This window comes from Urocampus carinirostris, chromosome 10 (genome assembly GCF_059441175.1).
Source record: "Urocampus carinirostris isolate Australia breed hairy pipefish chromosome 10, RoL_Ucar_1.0, whole genome shotgun sequence".
Classification (NCBI taxonomy): Eukaryota; Metazoa; Chordata; class Actinopteri; order Syngnathiformes; family Syngnathidae; genus Urocampus; species Urocampus carinirostris.
The window spans coordinates 16678378-16694633 of NC_142358.1; the positions used below are offsets into that span (position 1 = coordinate 16678378).

Genomic DNA, 16256 nt, shown 5'->3' on the forward strand with positions numbered 1-16256 from the left:
TTTGCGGTGTTCTTTGATCTGTCTATTCCTGACCAGCCTCGATTTTGTCGCCATAGCGGTTGCTGCTTTTTGTTGTCGGTTCGCAGTTAGCCTGGCTGCCCACTGCGGGTTTTTTGGTCAGCCTCGCGTTTCCCGCTCATCTTTGAATAGGCGCCAACCAATTCACACCTGTTTTTTTTTCCTTCCCCGAAATTGATGAACTCAAATATTGGTTGCCACACTGCTATTTTTTTTCAACACACCCTTCAAACTATTTGCCCAGTTGCACAACCTACAAAGCATGTGTATTATGAATGCTGGGTCTGAGTCACATTGCACTGCTATTATTTTGAACAGCACTGTAATATATATATATATATATATATATATATATATATATATATATATATATATATATATATATATATATATATATATATATATATGTATTATATATATTATTTCCTCACATGTTTAAGAATTTGGGACTACCTTTAGTGCCTGTTGGGAGACGAAGCAGAAAAACGAGGGCTTATTGCAATATACCTTTCTTCCCCCCATAAAACTTAAAAAGCAGCGAGCATTGCTGAGTAAATGATGTAAATGTTAAACACCATTTCCATTCATTGGGAGTGTTGGCATGCTGCTTCAGAGGGTGGGATTCACTCTCAGCCCCCTCAACAAAAGACTGCAATTAAACCACGAATCTCCCGAGCTGTTGAGTTGATGACTCAGGAGGGACTAGGTTTACAAAGTTGGGGGAGTTAAAGAATCGTGACCGGTTAAAAGTAACAAGATGTAGCAGTGTAAGACAAAAATGACATTTTTATTTCTCCTGTCAATTAAGATCATACTGTATATTGTTAAAAACAAACATTCGGCATACATAAATGAGAAAGGAAACAAAAGAAGTCTAATTTTCCTCTCACACCACGCCAGTGTGAAATCGCTTTGGGAGTGTTTATTTGTGGACTCATTTTCTGGCAGGCTGCAGTTGGAGTTTGGCACAATGGAACATGTGAAATTGTGCAGAGGACAAAAAAGTGTAAATTTTCACATTACAACTGAACACAAAAGTGAATCGTATCATAATTGCAATGCTTGTTTATGAATAATTATGGTCAATCTATTTTTTACCATAGCTAAAATGATTACCAGTTGGTTTTGTGTAATTGTAACAGCTCCTATAGTAACAAAATAGTGGCACTGCATGAGTTTAAGAATCCTTTGTAGAGTACTGTAGTAGTATTAGTACTAAAATATTGAATCACACCCATGTAGCTGCAATTTCAATGTGTAGTCATTGACTTAAAGTAGCAGCTAGTTTTCTTTTTCTTTTGGAAATCAAGCCAAATATTAATCATGAACGCTTATGTTAACAGCTATTTTACTGGAGCTTTGGTAGCAATGTTGAACTGGATATTTGTTAAAGGGCTGCCAAGTAAAACTATTGGTTGTACTTTTTGTTAAATTATTAAAATATGTCACTGAATACGTAGTCAAGATTGCGTGAGTTTTTCAGCTATGTTTTTTTTTATAATTTAATCAACACATCATTATTTTGATCGTCACATTATTCATTTGGTTGCAAAAAATACACCTTATGCTTATCCATATATTTGAATTTGAAGTATTTACTTCCTGTTGGATTCACTTGATGCCTCATTTTATCAATACAGTCAATGATTATAGTTTCTCAACATTGTTCCCAGATTCACTAGTGATAGGGAGGCCCTGAATTTACCATACTACTAGCAGAAACCAGTTCAATCCAGTCTTAAAAAGGTCTGTTGTGAAGCTTGGACTTCCTGACTTTGTCTGGAAAATTCAAGTTCGCATTAGTTTTGTTGTCAAACCACGCCGCTTTCCTTTAAATAAAACGGTCTGCCATTTTGTCGACGCTTGTTTGGTAAGGACTTTCTCCTGTTGACAAGCCCAGGATAGTCTCTTTATTTTTTATTGTGTTTCATTTTAATAAAAGTCATCAACAGAACTGCTCTCTTCAGCTATTGTTTCATCGTCCGTAAAGCTCGTGTAACCCCGGATTTTGATTTGAGTATGCGGCAGGACATGAAGCCTCTAACGCAGGGGTCGGGAACCTTTTTGACTCAAAGAGCCATAAAAGCAAAAAATATTAATTTTATTTTGGGAAAGAGCCACACCATATATTATGAGACAAATTTACTAAATTGCTAAAGCCGCGCCCCAGACAAAAGCTTAGTCTTCAGCACATTTATTTTTGATGATTTGATAAAAATTATGAAAAGAGAATAATGCCTGAGCCCCTGTCCCAAAATCAACAAACATACCACTTTAAACTTGTCTCTGTCTTGCAATTACTCAAGATCGGTTAAACTCCTTTTGACCCTTTTTTTCATACATATTGGTTTCAAAACCAGATGCAAGCAGTTATTGTGTAAAAACGTCACAACATTCTGCAAATAGGGAGCATGATGAGCTCACTTTTGGCGCAGACGGCGTAGGGCGAGAGAAGGGAGGGAGTGCTTGCACTTTTTGCATAGCTCCACCCATCCCTCCCACTCACCCAATCAAATAACTAAGTTCTCTTCCGGTGTTTTGGCGTATTTACAGTTCTGTGGATTCATCATAAGGTATCTGAACACTGAACACAGATTGTATAGTGAACTTTTATATAAAGGATTCTTTAGCGTTGTACAGCCAAAACGAGTTTTTTTCCCCCCCTTTTTTTGTGTGACACCTTGACTGTAAATTGTAGTGAAAAACGTGCCCTATATATACTGCGAAGTAATACCATGTTATTTAGCTTTGGTTTGGCTTTGCGTGAACCTGAATAGGATAGACAACTCAAGTTTTGAACAAGATGGAGAAATTTTGCATGCAATCAAATTTGTCTCCGAGCCACAGATACTCATAGAAGGAGCCATATATGGCTCGCGAGCCATAGGTTCCCGACCCCTGCTCTAACGCCTACACTTTGAGACCTAGGTTTTAGATTACATTGTGTTTCAATTTACAACAAGTAACCAATCATTCCAACAATCTAACTGCTGAGTGTAACTTGCTTGTAACTGATTGGTTTCAATGGTAATGTGTTTCATAGTAAGCGTTGCTTTTAATATTTAGCACTTTACTGTTTGAGAACATTTTGGTCAAAGTTAAATTCACATTTATATCATGGTATTTGGGCAGCACGGCGACGCAGTGGTTAGTGCGTGTGCGGCACAGTTCAGAGGTCATGAGATTGAACCCCCTGTGTGGAGTTTGCATGTTCTCCCCGTGCTTGGGTGGGTTTCCTCCAGGCACTCCGGTTTCCTCCCACATTCCAAAAACATGCGTTTCACGTTAATTGGCATGTCCAAATTGTCCCTAGGTGTGAATGAGCGAGTGAGTTGTGTGTCTCTCTGTGCCCGGCTACTGGCTGGCAACCACTTCAGGGTGTCCCACTGCCCGAGGATGGCTGGGATGTGCTCCAGCCATCCTCGGGCAGGCCGGCCAAAATTATTTAATGTTATCAGTTTCTTCCACAAATGATTTGTTAAATATTTTTTTTAATGATACTTGTTTTTTGAGGAGTGAAAACCTGATAATCCAAACATGAATGCCAATTGCAGCTGACATTAGCATGCAAAACAATTTCCTATGGCTAGTTAGAGACAGGCCAGTAAGTTTACTGCCTAAGCTTACAATTTATTATCATTCTATGTATTTGAGATAAAAACTATAGAGTAATGCAATTGTGGTTTGTGTTTTTGATAAACGTTCTGAACAGCTAAAATGAACTGAAGTTAAAGGAACAGAGTGGACTACTCTTTGTGGTAAAAACAAACCCTTCATTCATTAAAAAACTACAAAACAATCATGCATTTTTTAAAATACACACAGGTCAAGGAATTAGTATTTATTTTACATAACATAAGCTTCACCTAAAGGTAGCTGACATAGTCGCCATCATGCTGCTACAGGTACCCATACATCTCAGGAAGGTTTGGCAAAAAATGAGAAGTAAAATGGTAGCGTTTGGTCACTTTGAGTCTCTTTAGCAATAGTTATTGATTTCACTACACAGTACATCGACATCCAGTGGTCAAATATTACATTGTGTCACTTTAAACTTAGTAGATGACAATGCTACCGTTACCCAATGAAGACTCAATTTTCTTGACGTCTGAGAAATCATTTTAGACATGGAACACGACAACGCTAACATAATTCAAAAGACCCAAATAAGTGATTGTTTGGATGTACTTTTTGTCATTCTTCCTTGCACTCGATCTCAGGTGCCCTACACCATAAAGCGAAATCGAGTGGTCAAATAATAACCACTGTCCCTTTAAGGATATGTGATGATATAATAACTGTTGTGGAAAATAGACTTGCATTTGTAGAATAGAGTTGCATACATTTAGAAATGTAGAAAGACTTGCTTACATTGCTTAGAGTAGTGAGGGAATGTTGACATCATTCGAGAAGATCCTTGGCAAGACAAGGACAAGGACTCTCTGAGCAAACTGAGGCGAACAACATGTCCTAATAAGGGTACGACAGCGTCTTCCTTGTTGATTACTGAGGACTAGGGCCGCCTTTTGGGTTGTACTCAAACTGAAGCTATAAAAGCATTGTTATGTCTGGAGTTCTCAGAGTTCTTTTGGGATGACGAAATAAAAGGCTCCCCCTCATGGCTGGTTCCCGATGTACTTAATTCAATCACGAAAGAAGACTTAAAAGATTATCGAACCTACATTTTCTCCTACATAACTTGGTTTCCTCCAAGACAAATTCGATCCCTCCTGATGGGTTATCTTTCTATACACAAAGCCACGCCTCTGCATGCATTACATCTCCTCAAAGGCTGTACTTTATTGCACTTCTCAATTATCTAGCAGGAAAAGCAGAGCCCGAAGGCCCCGACCCTTTTCCGAGGGACCCAATCGGCAATGATATTTAACCTTTCGAAGGAGAATCTATCGCCCGTCGTATCATCAGTCGTTGTAATGAGAAAAAGAGCCAGACAGGGCCAAATATCTTCAATATCTAAAACACAAGAAAAGGCAATTAAGCTTCTAGAAATGTGACTTGGGGAATGCTTTTAAAAGTTGCCTTCTGCATAAAATGACACAGTATGTGCGTATGCATGAATTGAGTATTCATGAGTGATAATTAACTGTGGTATTTCAGCCAGACACTTAAAGGGGTCTAGGGTTAGAAGGGGAAGGACAGGTCTTGAGGTCATGAAGCTGGAGCCAAAATCTTGAGGGCGGGACACGTGATGCAATTATGGAAGCTATTAAACATGATAGAAACATGACGGTTCAACACCCTTGATAAGTTCATTCTGTTTCTGATTACAGGCAGTTGCAGGGCGTCAGGGCCTGCAAGGCCTTTTTTGCTGGCCTATAAAATATCTAAATAATGTGATGTTAATTATATTTTGTCTATGAATATTTATTAAAGAATTCCAAATTATGTCAGCTTCCTTTCATTGCTGTTCCCCAGGTTGTGCTGCTACCGGATGTAAGCTTTGATATTTAAACATACAGCTGTTTTTGTTGCTTGAAAATCGATTTACACTGAAAAAAAATAATCTATTCACTGGTAGTTTTTTTCGGATTTTGAGAATCAAACATCATTATTATACAGATTTAACCTTTTTTTAATTAGTTTTTTTTTAGAGAACTACAAAAATGACTTATTTTTCGCAGTGAAATAAAACAATGAGTATACTTGAAATGAGGGAATAGGATCTATCATGGCTGATTAACATTGTTTTCCTGGTGATGTTTTAATCTATCTTATTTTTCCTTTTAAATTAAAAACAAAAATGCATACCGTGAGGGAAAAATGACACTTGCTTATGGTATAGGAGCAATTTTGTTATTTCAAAAACAATTTACATATCACAAAAGGACTGTTACATTGGTAGGTTTTCTTTGGCGCTAGTTTCAAGTATTTTACTGTATTAATACAGTCCGCTCACCACCACCGGATTGTGGGCGCAGCCCTTCCTCTTTCTTCCAATAAAACTTGTGGTAAACGTTACGCAATTGTGTCCTGGTTCTGTTCTGGTCCTAACAAATTAACAGTCTTTAAAAAGGTGTTTTGCAGTAATTTTGAGAAAAAAACAAATTTCATCCACATATCACATTCACTGGAAATTGATTTTTCACATTCACTGGAAATTGATTTTTCCTTTTCATGTGTAAATAAATCATTCCAAATTATAAATTGCAAAAACTCCAACCTCTGAAAAAAGTGCAAATTGGATGACAAAAATACTGGTTTTACGAATTACTTGGCAGTTTTTATTGTGGAAAACAAAAACGGAAGCAATTTTGAGAATTTAAGAGCAGATTACCGAAAGACCACCCATAGGAATGCCCGAGATTAAATTCCAATAAAATCTTGTCTTTCTTAAGACTCAGTAAATCCATGAAGAGGCGATTTATTGCACGAATGAAAAGCTTCCGTGTCACGATCCCTCTTTCATGCCTGACTTCTATTAGTGGAACAGGCAGTGTTCAACGCTGAATAGACGCCATGCCTCCGATTTTTTTGCCTGGCTGGCCTTCTGACAGGCAAACGAGAATACAACAGAGCACGTCGACCCGCTATCGGTCAAAATCGGGACACAATTGCACAATGGCATCAAAACGGCAATCAGGGAGGGCGTTTTTTTAGAGGGATTCTCTCGCCCCACGTAATGAACAATCTTGATATTTGCATTTGCCGCTGATTGATGCGGCTAAATCCAACATCGGTCGATATTTTAGATGAGATGGTGTGCGACGCTGAGTGCTAGGTAAACGCCTCGACATCTGCACCAGTTAGCGGATCGATGCTTCCTCCAGGCGGTAACAGATCAGCTGGCAGGAAGGTCGATGTGCTTTGGAAGAGCATCCCTTTTTGAAACAGGGGGTCCCGATTGATGGGCTGACATGAATGAGAGGGAGCTTTGAAAAAAAGGACAAATGAGTTCAAGGAAGTGTGTATAATTACATTTCTTGGTAACGAGTACAGACACTCCCCTACTTACAACTGTTCGACTCACGGAAAACCGTAGATACAATCAATTTTTTCGGGATGTGGAAAAATATCCGGACATTGCTGTAAGTTAGATTTTGTACTGTGTGCACCTTTTTCCAAGTAAAGGACATTACTGGAGTGCTTCTTTCCGCCGCTTCCAACGTGTGGCGCTGAGAGAGGTCACCCAGCATCCACCCGAAGAAGAAATCCTTTTCCTAGTTTAAGTGTAAACATTGAATACTGTATCTCCAGCGTGCTAAGAACGTTGACATTTTTATTGTTTAATATCTCGTGCATTTATTTAATATGGTTGGTGTAAACTGTGAGGAATACGCGAGCTGTTGATTTTGAAATGAAAGTGGAATAAGAAAGCTTGATGCGGTTGAGAACCAAATGTCACGGTTGCCATGGCGCCTGATCGGCCCCCGCCGTGTAGCGCCAGCTTCTGTCACGGTTGCCATGGCGCCCAATTGGTCCCACCCGTGGTTGCCAGCTGCGGCTTGTTGACGGATTGGCTCCCTGTCAGTATTTAAACTCTGTGCTGTTAGTCCCCTTTTGTCGGTCCGTCTGCATGGCAAGCCCTTTTTCACCAGACCTGTTTTTGTTCGTGTTTTTCTCCCGCTACAATCTGTTTGATCTAGACCACGTCTGCTCTCTCGTCCAGAATAACGACCCATTTTCTGATATCGACCACGTTTTTGCTCTTTCACCCCGGCTACTGACCCATTTTTTTTTCTGTTCCCGACACCGCAATCGCTCGTCACGTCCCACTTCCGCGTCTGAGCAACCTACTCCCGCAACCAGCGATCTCCGGATTGTGTGTGGACTCCTTTCCCTTCTTCCCTATAAAACTGTGAGAAATGTTACGTGAGAGGGTCCTTTCTCTATTCTGGTCCTGACATTGAATCGCTTATTTTCGGCCACTTTCTACCAAGAAGGAGGAAGGCTCCTAACTCTTGAAGCTCATCTTCCAAAAGAAATTTAAACTTATCTTTATTTATCTTTATAGAGCTTATTATTTTATTAAACGTTTATTCTTTAGTACAATACGGGTTACTTATGTAAAGCTTAAACATACATTCCATACAAAATAAACTGTAGCTCTGAAGCAACTTATGAACAAATTCCACTTACGAACGACTTTTTCGTAAGTAGGGCAGCGTCTGTACAACCCAGTACATGTGTTTTTTTTTCATTATCTTGCTTTGATGACTTGCACTGAATGGGATAAGCCAAGGATGCGTAATCTGGACAGTAGCTGCAGATAGCCAACCACAAACACACTTCCAAATGACCATCAGTCATGGTGGAAACATATTTGGGCTAAATAGTGTTTATGTAGGAATAGGCTGACTCACATAAATGAGTGGAGCCGGACAATACAGTGAAGAAGGTAGCACATTTCCTCATATTGGGGTATTTTTCCTCTGAGAGTAAGTCCAAGAACTATCTATAAGACTGGAACTTCAGCTCAATGTCCACTTGAAGTCTCAAAATCTCATCTTCCACGCCAGAAAGGTTAAGGTGATACAGTGCTTCAATTTTGTGATGTCCGTGAATCACTCTCAGCATCATCCCGATAAGTGTAGCACGTGAATGTGGAGCCTGCCTCCAGTAAAACAAGGTCTGGAAAATGTTTTTCAAAATCTGACAGTTTTCAATCTGTTCTGTGTAGCGAATAGTGTCCGTTGCGTCTCTAGCTATGACGCGGGATTTTTGGAGTTTCACTGCGATGTAGCTTTGAGGAATAATGATACACTTTTTGTTTGAAAAAAAATTAACTGAGTTGATCATACTGACCACGTTTTTAGAATATGACATCATGAAAAAAAAGTCCTTCTCCATCTCTGTATGTAAATGGTCGGGGGTTTTTTTGCTCTACTTGGTCTTACTTGGTCCTCCTCCCCTGCTCCCCTACTCATTTATATATAAGTTTTTATATCCTTTCGTGAATTCAGAAGGAATAAATTGAAGGCTAACTAGGCAACTCTGTAGAATAGACTGCTTTGTAACTCGAATGTTTTAGGTAGGGTTGCATGCGCATGCGTGGTAACATGTATCAGAATTGATCAAATGTCAGATTGGATGTCAATCAAATGTCACGTTTCATAGTGAAGAGATGATAGGATGATGTTTATTTTGTTCATGCTATGCGCCCCCAGATAGGCGTGCACGTTGGTCTAAAGTCCTTCATTAAACCTCAGCTGGTCCAGGACTCTGCTGCGCGCATCATCACTAAAACCCGCTCCCGCCACCACATCACCCCTGTCATTTAATAACTTCACTGGCTCCATCATCCAAAGAATCACCTACAAAATCATTTAGTACACATAAGGCCATCCATAACCTTGCCCCCCCTTACCTTTCTGACCTCCTTCACTTTTCCACCCCATCCCCCACCCTCTGATCATCTTCCTCCTCCCTCCATCTTACCTCACTCGTGACTCGTCTTAGCTCCTTGGGAAGCTGAGCTTTCAGCCGCTCTGCTCCCCCAGCTTTGGAACTCATAACCACTTGACCATTGGAATTTTGCCACCCTGCCCACTTTTCAAATCCAGACTCAAAACCCACCTCTTCAGACTTGCCGATCCATAATAAACTGCCTCACATGCCGCCCCATTTTTTTTAACTATACTTTTATTTTCTATTTATTGTTTGTTTGCTTCATTCTAGTTTTATTGTTGTTTTATATTCTGTGTACAGGGACCTTGGCTGCCCTGAAAGATGAAAGATGATAACATGTATCTTTATTATTATTACTATGACCGCTTTAGCCATATTGTTCTCAGGAGAAGAACAATGACTCATGTTTTGATCGCATGATGATTACTTAATAAACTTTCATTCCAACCAAACCAACAGAGAGTTCCTCATTGCCTCATAATCTACCCACACTGTCCTTTCAATTGACTGGTAGATCGCGATAGACAAATTTGGCACCCCTGGTCTACTGCAATTTAGCGGTTGCTCTTTCGCTCATGTAGTCACATACAATTAGGGGTGAACGGAACTATCCAAATTTTGATATTATGATGCTGTGTAAGTCCTTGGATCAGTTCGATATTATTGTCTTATGATTGATAATGTCTTCCCATATTTACTCTCATCACATTTATACTTATCACTATAATAATGTTGTTAATGAGTCGTAACATTATACATACATTCATTATACATACATTATTACTTTCAAATTCGGTCCAATTGGGGTTACACTGTAATTGCACGAATGATTTTATTTTCAAGATATTGTGCAATGAAATAAACCATGTTTTTCGATTGCAAGACTGATGAGTGGTATTTTATAGTATTTCCATGGTAGTATTTTCTTAGTATTTCTTTCATATTTTTTATAATATGACTGTAGTTGTATTTTTATAGTATATCTGTTATACTATCTGTCATATGTAGTATATGTGTATTTACATGTAATCGAGTCGTATTTTTGTAGTATTTCTTTAAGGTTTTTTTTTTCAATAGTTCCCTGTTTTAGGCACAAAATTTAAATTTAGTTTTGTAGTAATTTTGTAGCATTTCTGTAGTAATTTTTGTTGTTGTAGACACACGAAAGAACAATGGGGACACATTTGGCAACCCAAAAATATTTTTTATGAGTAGTACTTTATTTAGTTTTAAGTCTATTGTCATTGTATTTTGACCATTTTCATTTGGCAGATCAGATGAAAAAGCCTCACGGGCTTCACCTGACCCGCGGGCCTTATTTTGCCAACCTGTGTTTTAGCGGGTCGGCTTCAATGTGACTATCAGAGTAACATGCTACATTTGGATATCAGTAATCTAGGGGTAACGAAAGTATTTTTTTATTAAGTAACGAGTAACTGTAACAAATTACTTTTATTCCAGTAATGTGCGCGCAACACTGGCTGACATCAATTGAGATGGTTCAAGAAAACACAAATGAGCTCGCGGGAATGTATGGAGCGTTGTGCAGACGACATCGGGACTAGTGAAGATAATGAACGAGAAGCGAGGAACAGGACAAGCTGTTCCCCTGCAGGCGCAACAGGACCATTTTTCATTCTTGTGACAAATTGTTTCTAAACTTTCTGGGTAAAAGAAGCTGTGGCAGTGCGCAGGATCTATATGGGGCACCCCACAGCTTGCAACACACTTTTTGAAGCCAATTAACGGCATTGAAAATGATCCTCTTTGCTCATTTATCTATGCCAGTGGAAATGTATGTCAGGCACCGTCGAATAGCCAATCGTACGACAGTTTGATGTGTGTTGAACTGAATTGGCTTACATTGAACAAAGAGTTTGTCAATGTCCTAGTACATTAAAGGGACATCGTGCGTTATTGTTAAGTTGAAACTGTAGTAACAGACACTCAAAATATGGAGAAAAGACATCAATGGACTTTAACTTGCAAGGAGGACAGCGAGAGAATCCTTTAGAAACGAAATTTCATCCCCGTTCTAACCTTAACTGCGCTTTCTCTTTTTATTCCATTCTTCGAAGATACAAACAGCAGATGGGCTCTAAAGCAGGGGTCAGGAACCATTTTGACCCAAAGAGCCATTGAAGCAAAAAATGTTTTAAAAAGAAATTGAGAGGGCCAAATGATTTATTTTCAAAATTGAAAAAGCTGCCAAACACACTCTCTAGACAAAAGCTAATTCTTCAGCACATTATATTTCACATTTTATTTAATCAAATGTATGAAATGATAATAATGCCAGATCCTGTGTCCCAAATCAATGTAAATATGCCATTTACAATTTGTCTTCCAACTTCAGTTAAGAGTGTTGAGGCAACTTTTTCCATGAAATTTCTCCTTAATAACGGTTTCAAAAACAATGTGCATGCAAAGTTCTTTTGTAAAATGTTACTAATTACTGCAAACGATAAGCATATCGTCATATTCACTTTCAGTGTAGACTGCACTGAGCGAGAGAAAGAGAGAAGGAAGTGCCTTGTGCTGTGTCCAGGGATCCGCCCACCTGTACTGCTCACCCAATCAAAGTCGTTTGCCAGCGTTTTTAATTTATCAGTTTAAATGGTTTCTTATCGAACTTCTGCATTAAGTTGCTTCGGCTTTATATGGACCAAAATCGGGATGAAATTACTTGACTTTGGAACGCCACAGAGAGATGTGCAATAGTTATATTTCATTTCGGAGCCATATGTACTCATGAAAAGAGCCATATATGGCTCCCGAGCCATAAGTTCCCTACCCCTGCTCTAAAGAGTTTGAAAATCAAAGAAAAGCAACATGAAGGGCCAATTTAAATAACTTTGTATAACCGCTTGGCCCAATATAAGTGAATACATCCAACATGCATTTATTTCAGTGTACTGTATGTGCTTTGCCTCTGAAACGTTTATAGAAACATTGACCCAAATCTAATCTCGGCTCTCCAACATCGGAAAAAATGGTGGGAGCGAAGGTCTCCTGGGGCTGCATTGGCAATAGAATCCCTTGCAGGGACATACGATGGCGAGAAGGCAATATCAGACGGATGACAGCTGGTGTCAAGCTAAGCCTAGCAGTGCAGGACGAAGAATCACTTTACAGATGCAGAAGTCGACTTAATATGTGGTTACATTATATAGTTTGAGATGCTGGTTAAATTCAAGAGAACTATCAGAGAAGAAATTCTGCTTTTTAGGGCCCATTTCCAACTGATATTTACATTTTTAAGAGACTGCGGGGCTAAAGGAAAAGCAACCAATTGTAGAAGAGGCGTGAGAGGCAAATAGTGGAAGAAATAGATCTTTATGGTAGGTAGTAAAATAAGCGAAGGGCAAGTACCAACATCAGGTATCGGTATAGATGTTGATAGCAGCCTTGCTGTGAACAAGGACATGAATGCGTAACAACACTATGTAACAGTATCAGTATTTATGTCAGCCTAATCTTAAAGTCACATGGTTTAGTATTTAGCGCCTCTTAGTAATAAAAAAACAAATACGACAAAATGTTTTTGATTTGAATGATAAGCAAAAATACATGAACTACCAATCTAAATGTGTATTTTTTATATACCCGAAGGTCGAGAATTGTTCATTTAATTCACATGATATGAGGCTAGCCAAAAGGAAGCTGATTGCTAGGGGTGCTCCCAAAAAAACAAAAACCTTGTAAAAGGTGGGGTAGTTTGGGTTCTTCTTTGTTCTTTGTAGCACTCATTTTCTGGTTCAGCACACAATCCAGCGACCCTTAGATGTCAAATAATACACACATTACCTTTGATGTGTCAGAATGACGATGGCCCTCTATTGTCTTCAATCTGGTTTCGTTTTTGTCATTCAGGGGTTTGATATCAAGTTGGGTGGATATTATTTTTGTATTAGTTTTATCCAATTTTAAATAAAATATTTGGATTAATACAGGGTGTGCAGAATTATTAGGCAAATGAGTATTTTGACCACATCATCCTCTTTATGCATGTTGTCTTACTCCAAGCTGTATAGGCTCGAAAGCCTACTACCAATTAAGCATATCAGGTGATGTGCATCTCTGTAATGAGAAGGGGTGTGGTCTAATGACATCAACACCCTATATCAGGTGTGCATAATTATTAGGCAACTTCCTTTCCTTTGGCAAAATGGGTCAGAAGAGGGACTTGACAGGCTCTGAAAAGTCAAAAATAGTGAGATATCTTGCAAAGGGATGCAGCACTCTTAAAATTGCCAAGCTTCTGAAGCGTGATCATCGAACAATCAAGCGTTACATTCAAAATAGTCAACAGGGTCGCAAGAAGCGTGTAGAAAAACCAAGGCGCAAAATAACTGCCCGTGAACTGAGAAAAGTCAAGCGTACAGCTGCCAAGATGCCACTTGCCACCAGTTTTGCCATATTTCAGAGCTGCAACATCACTGGAGTGCCCAAAAGCACAAGGTGTGCAATACTCAGAGACATGGCCAAGGTAAGAAAGGCTGAAAAACGACCACCACTGAACAAGACACACAAGCTGAAACGTCAAGACTGGGCCAAGAAAAATCTCAAGACGGATTTTTCTAAGGTTTTATGGACTGATGAAATGAGAGTGAGTCTTGATGGGCCAGATGGATGGGCCCGTGGCTGGATCGGTAAAGGGCAGAGAGCTCCAGTCCGCCTCAGACGCCAGCAAGGTGGAGGTGGTGTACTGGTATGGGCTGGTATCATCAAAGATGAGCTTGTGGGGCCTTTTCGGGTTGAGGATGGACTCAAGCTCAACTCCCAGTCCTACTGCCAGTTTCTGGAAGACACCTTCTTCAAGCAGTGGTACAGGAAGAAGTCCGCATCCTTCAAGAAAAACATGATTTTCATGCAGGACAACGCTCCATCACACGCATCCAAGTACTCCACAGCGTGGCTGGCAAGAAAGGGTCTAAAAGAAAAACTAATGACATGGCCTCCTTGTTCACCTGATCTGAACCCCATAGAGAACCTGTGGTCCCTCATCAAATGTGAGATTTACAAGGAGGGAAAACAGTACACCTCTCTGAACAGTGTCTGGGAGGCTGTGGTTGCTGCTGCACGCAATGTTGATCGTGAACAGATCAAAGCACTGACAGAATCCATGGATGGCAGGCTTTTGAGTGTCCTTGCAAAGAAAGGTGGCTATATTGGTCACTGATTTGTTTTTGTTGTTTTTGAATGTCAGAAATTTATATTTGTGAATGTTGAGCTGTTATATTGGTTTCCCTGATGAAAATAAATAATTGAAATGGGTATACATTTGTCTTTTGTTAAGTTGCCTAATAATTATGCACAGTAATAGTCACCTGCACACACAGATATCCTCCTAAAATAGCTAAAACTAAAAAAGCCCCACTCCAACTTCCAAAATATTCAGCTTTGATATTAATGAGACTTTTGGGTTCATTAAGAACATGGTTGTTGTTCAATAATAAAATTAATCCTCAAAAATACAACTTGCCTAATAATTCTGCACTCCCTGTAGATGTTACTTTAAATCATTGAGCATTTGAGGAGGTTTCATGTGGTTTCGCTACTTCGCAGATTTTCATTGCCCCGCATTCTTTTTGGCTGGACAGTCACCGCGCCCTTTTCTGACTGTGTCTTCCTGTGCTTCATTAACGTTGCAGTCTAAATTGTACACAGACATTATGTACGCACAATTTTTTTCAATTTCGAGTTGTTCTTAAAGCAAACAAAATGCTATGGACCCACAGAAGCAAAAAAAGGCAGAATATGCTTTCTATCGCCCATGAGGTTATACTTCTCAAAATGCTATTATTATCATGCCGCATTTTTGTTTCCCCACTAATATCCACATGATGGCAACAAAATATCATCTGAAGTAAGGATAGTGTCCCAAAATCATTTTCAACGCTATAGTGCAATGCAGTAAAGCAGTAAGATTCTTTTTCAATTACAATTTGACAGTACTGAAGGTTTTTTATCAAGTACAGTTGTTTTATATTCTAATCTAAGGCTTGAGCCTGCAAATAGGGTTTGTTCTTTGGTTTCACTGCATAATAGAGTAGTTGGTAAATACATGTTTATCCTTTTTAAAGTGAAACCCTGGCAAAAAAACAAAGGATTGCTGTACTAGGATATTATGAATATGAATGACTACTCAAATGTTGAGTATTATATTGGTAAGAAAAAAGGGTCCTGAGTCCGTTTGATGAATCACACAATCAATGACTCACGCAAGCTATGATTCATCATTGTACGAGCAGACATGAGAAATTTCAAACAATACTGGCTTAACCTGACATCTATTGCCAAGCAGAAATAAGGGTATCTTTTAAAAGCTCCTGAGGCGATACTATACTGTAAGCCAGGGCCTAACGTGGGTAATGCCATAAAACTAACATCATAAAATTTTTATTTAAAAAAGCATATCAAGCCGGTAGCCCTTCAAGCTAATCAGTAACAGAGAAGTAGCTATCAGCTGCAAAAAGGTTGGGTACCCATCCTGTAAGCCCTACACCAATCTCAGACAGGTATATACAGACTCATTACACCATATTAATTGTACTTTAATTAGACATACATGACAATACAAAAAGAAAAAAAATGTATTGAAAAATATGATTCATTTTGTGCTATTTTAAGCGGGTAACATTGGACCAACAGTCCAAACCCCCCCAAACATTGAGCTTTGCCAGCCATTGTTCTCAGTGATAGTTGACCCAAGATAATGGATCATGCCCACCACTGCGCATTTCATTAGGCGGGTAAGGACTGCACTTAGAGTGCTGCTCATTTCAGGCGGAAAGAATAGATAAAAGAGCCGCCATGCAGGGGTCATGTTTGCTTTCTTAGATAGATAGATCAATAGATAGATACTTTAT

At 39.2% G+C, this 16256-nt stretch overlaps 1 protein-coding gene across 3 annotated transcripts in view; it reads right to left on the minus strand.

The window, feature by feature from the left end:
- Positions 1-16256, minus strand: part of LOC148357934 (syntaxin-1A-like) — a 142687-nt gene that overhangs the window by 64302 nt on the left and 62129 nt on the right. The window lies entirely within an intron of this gene.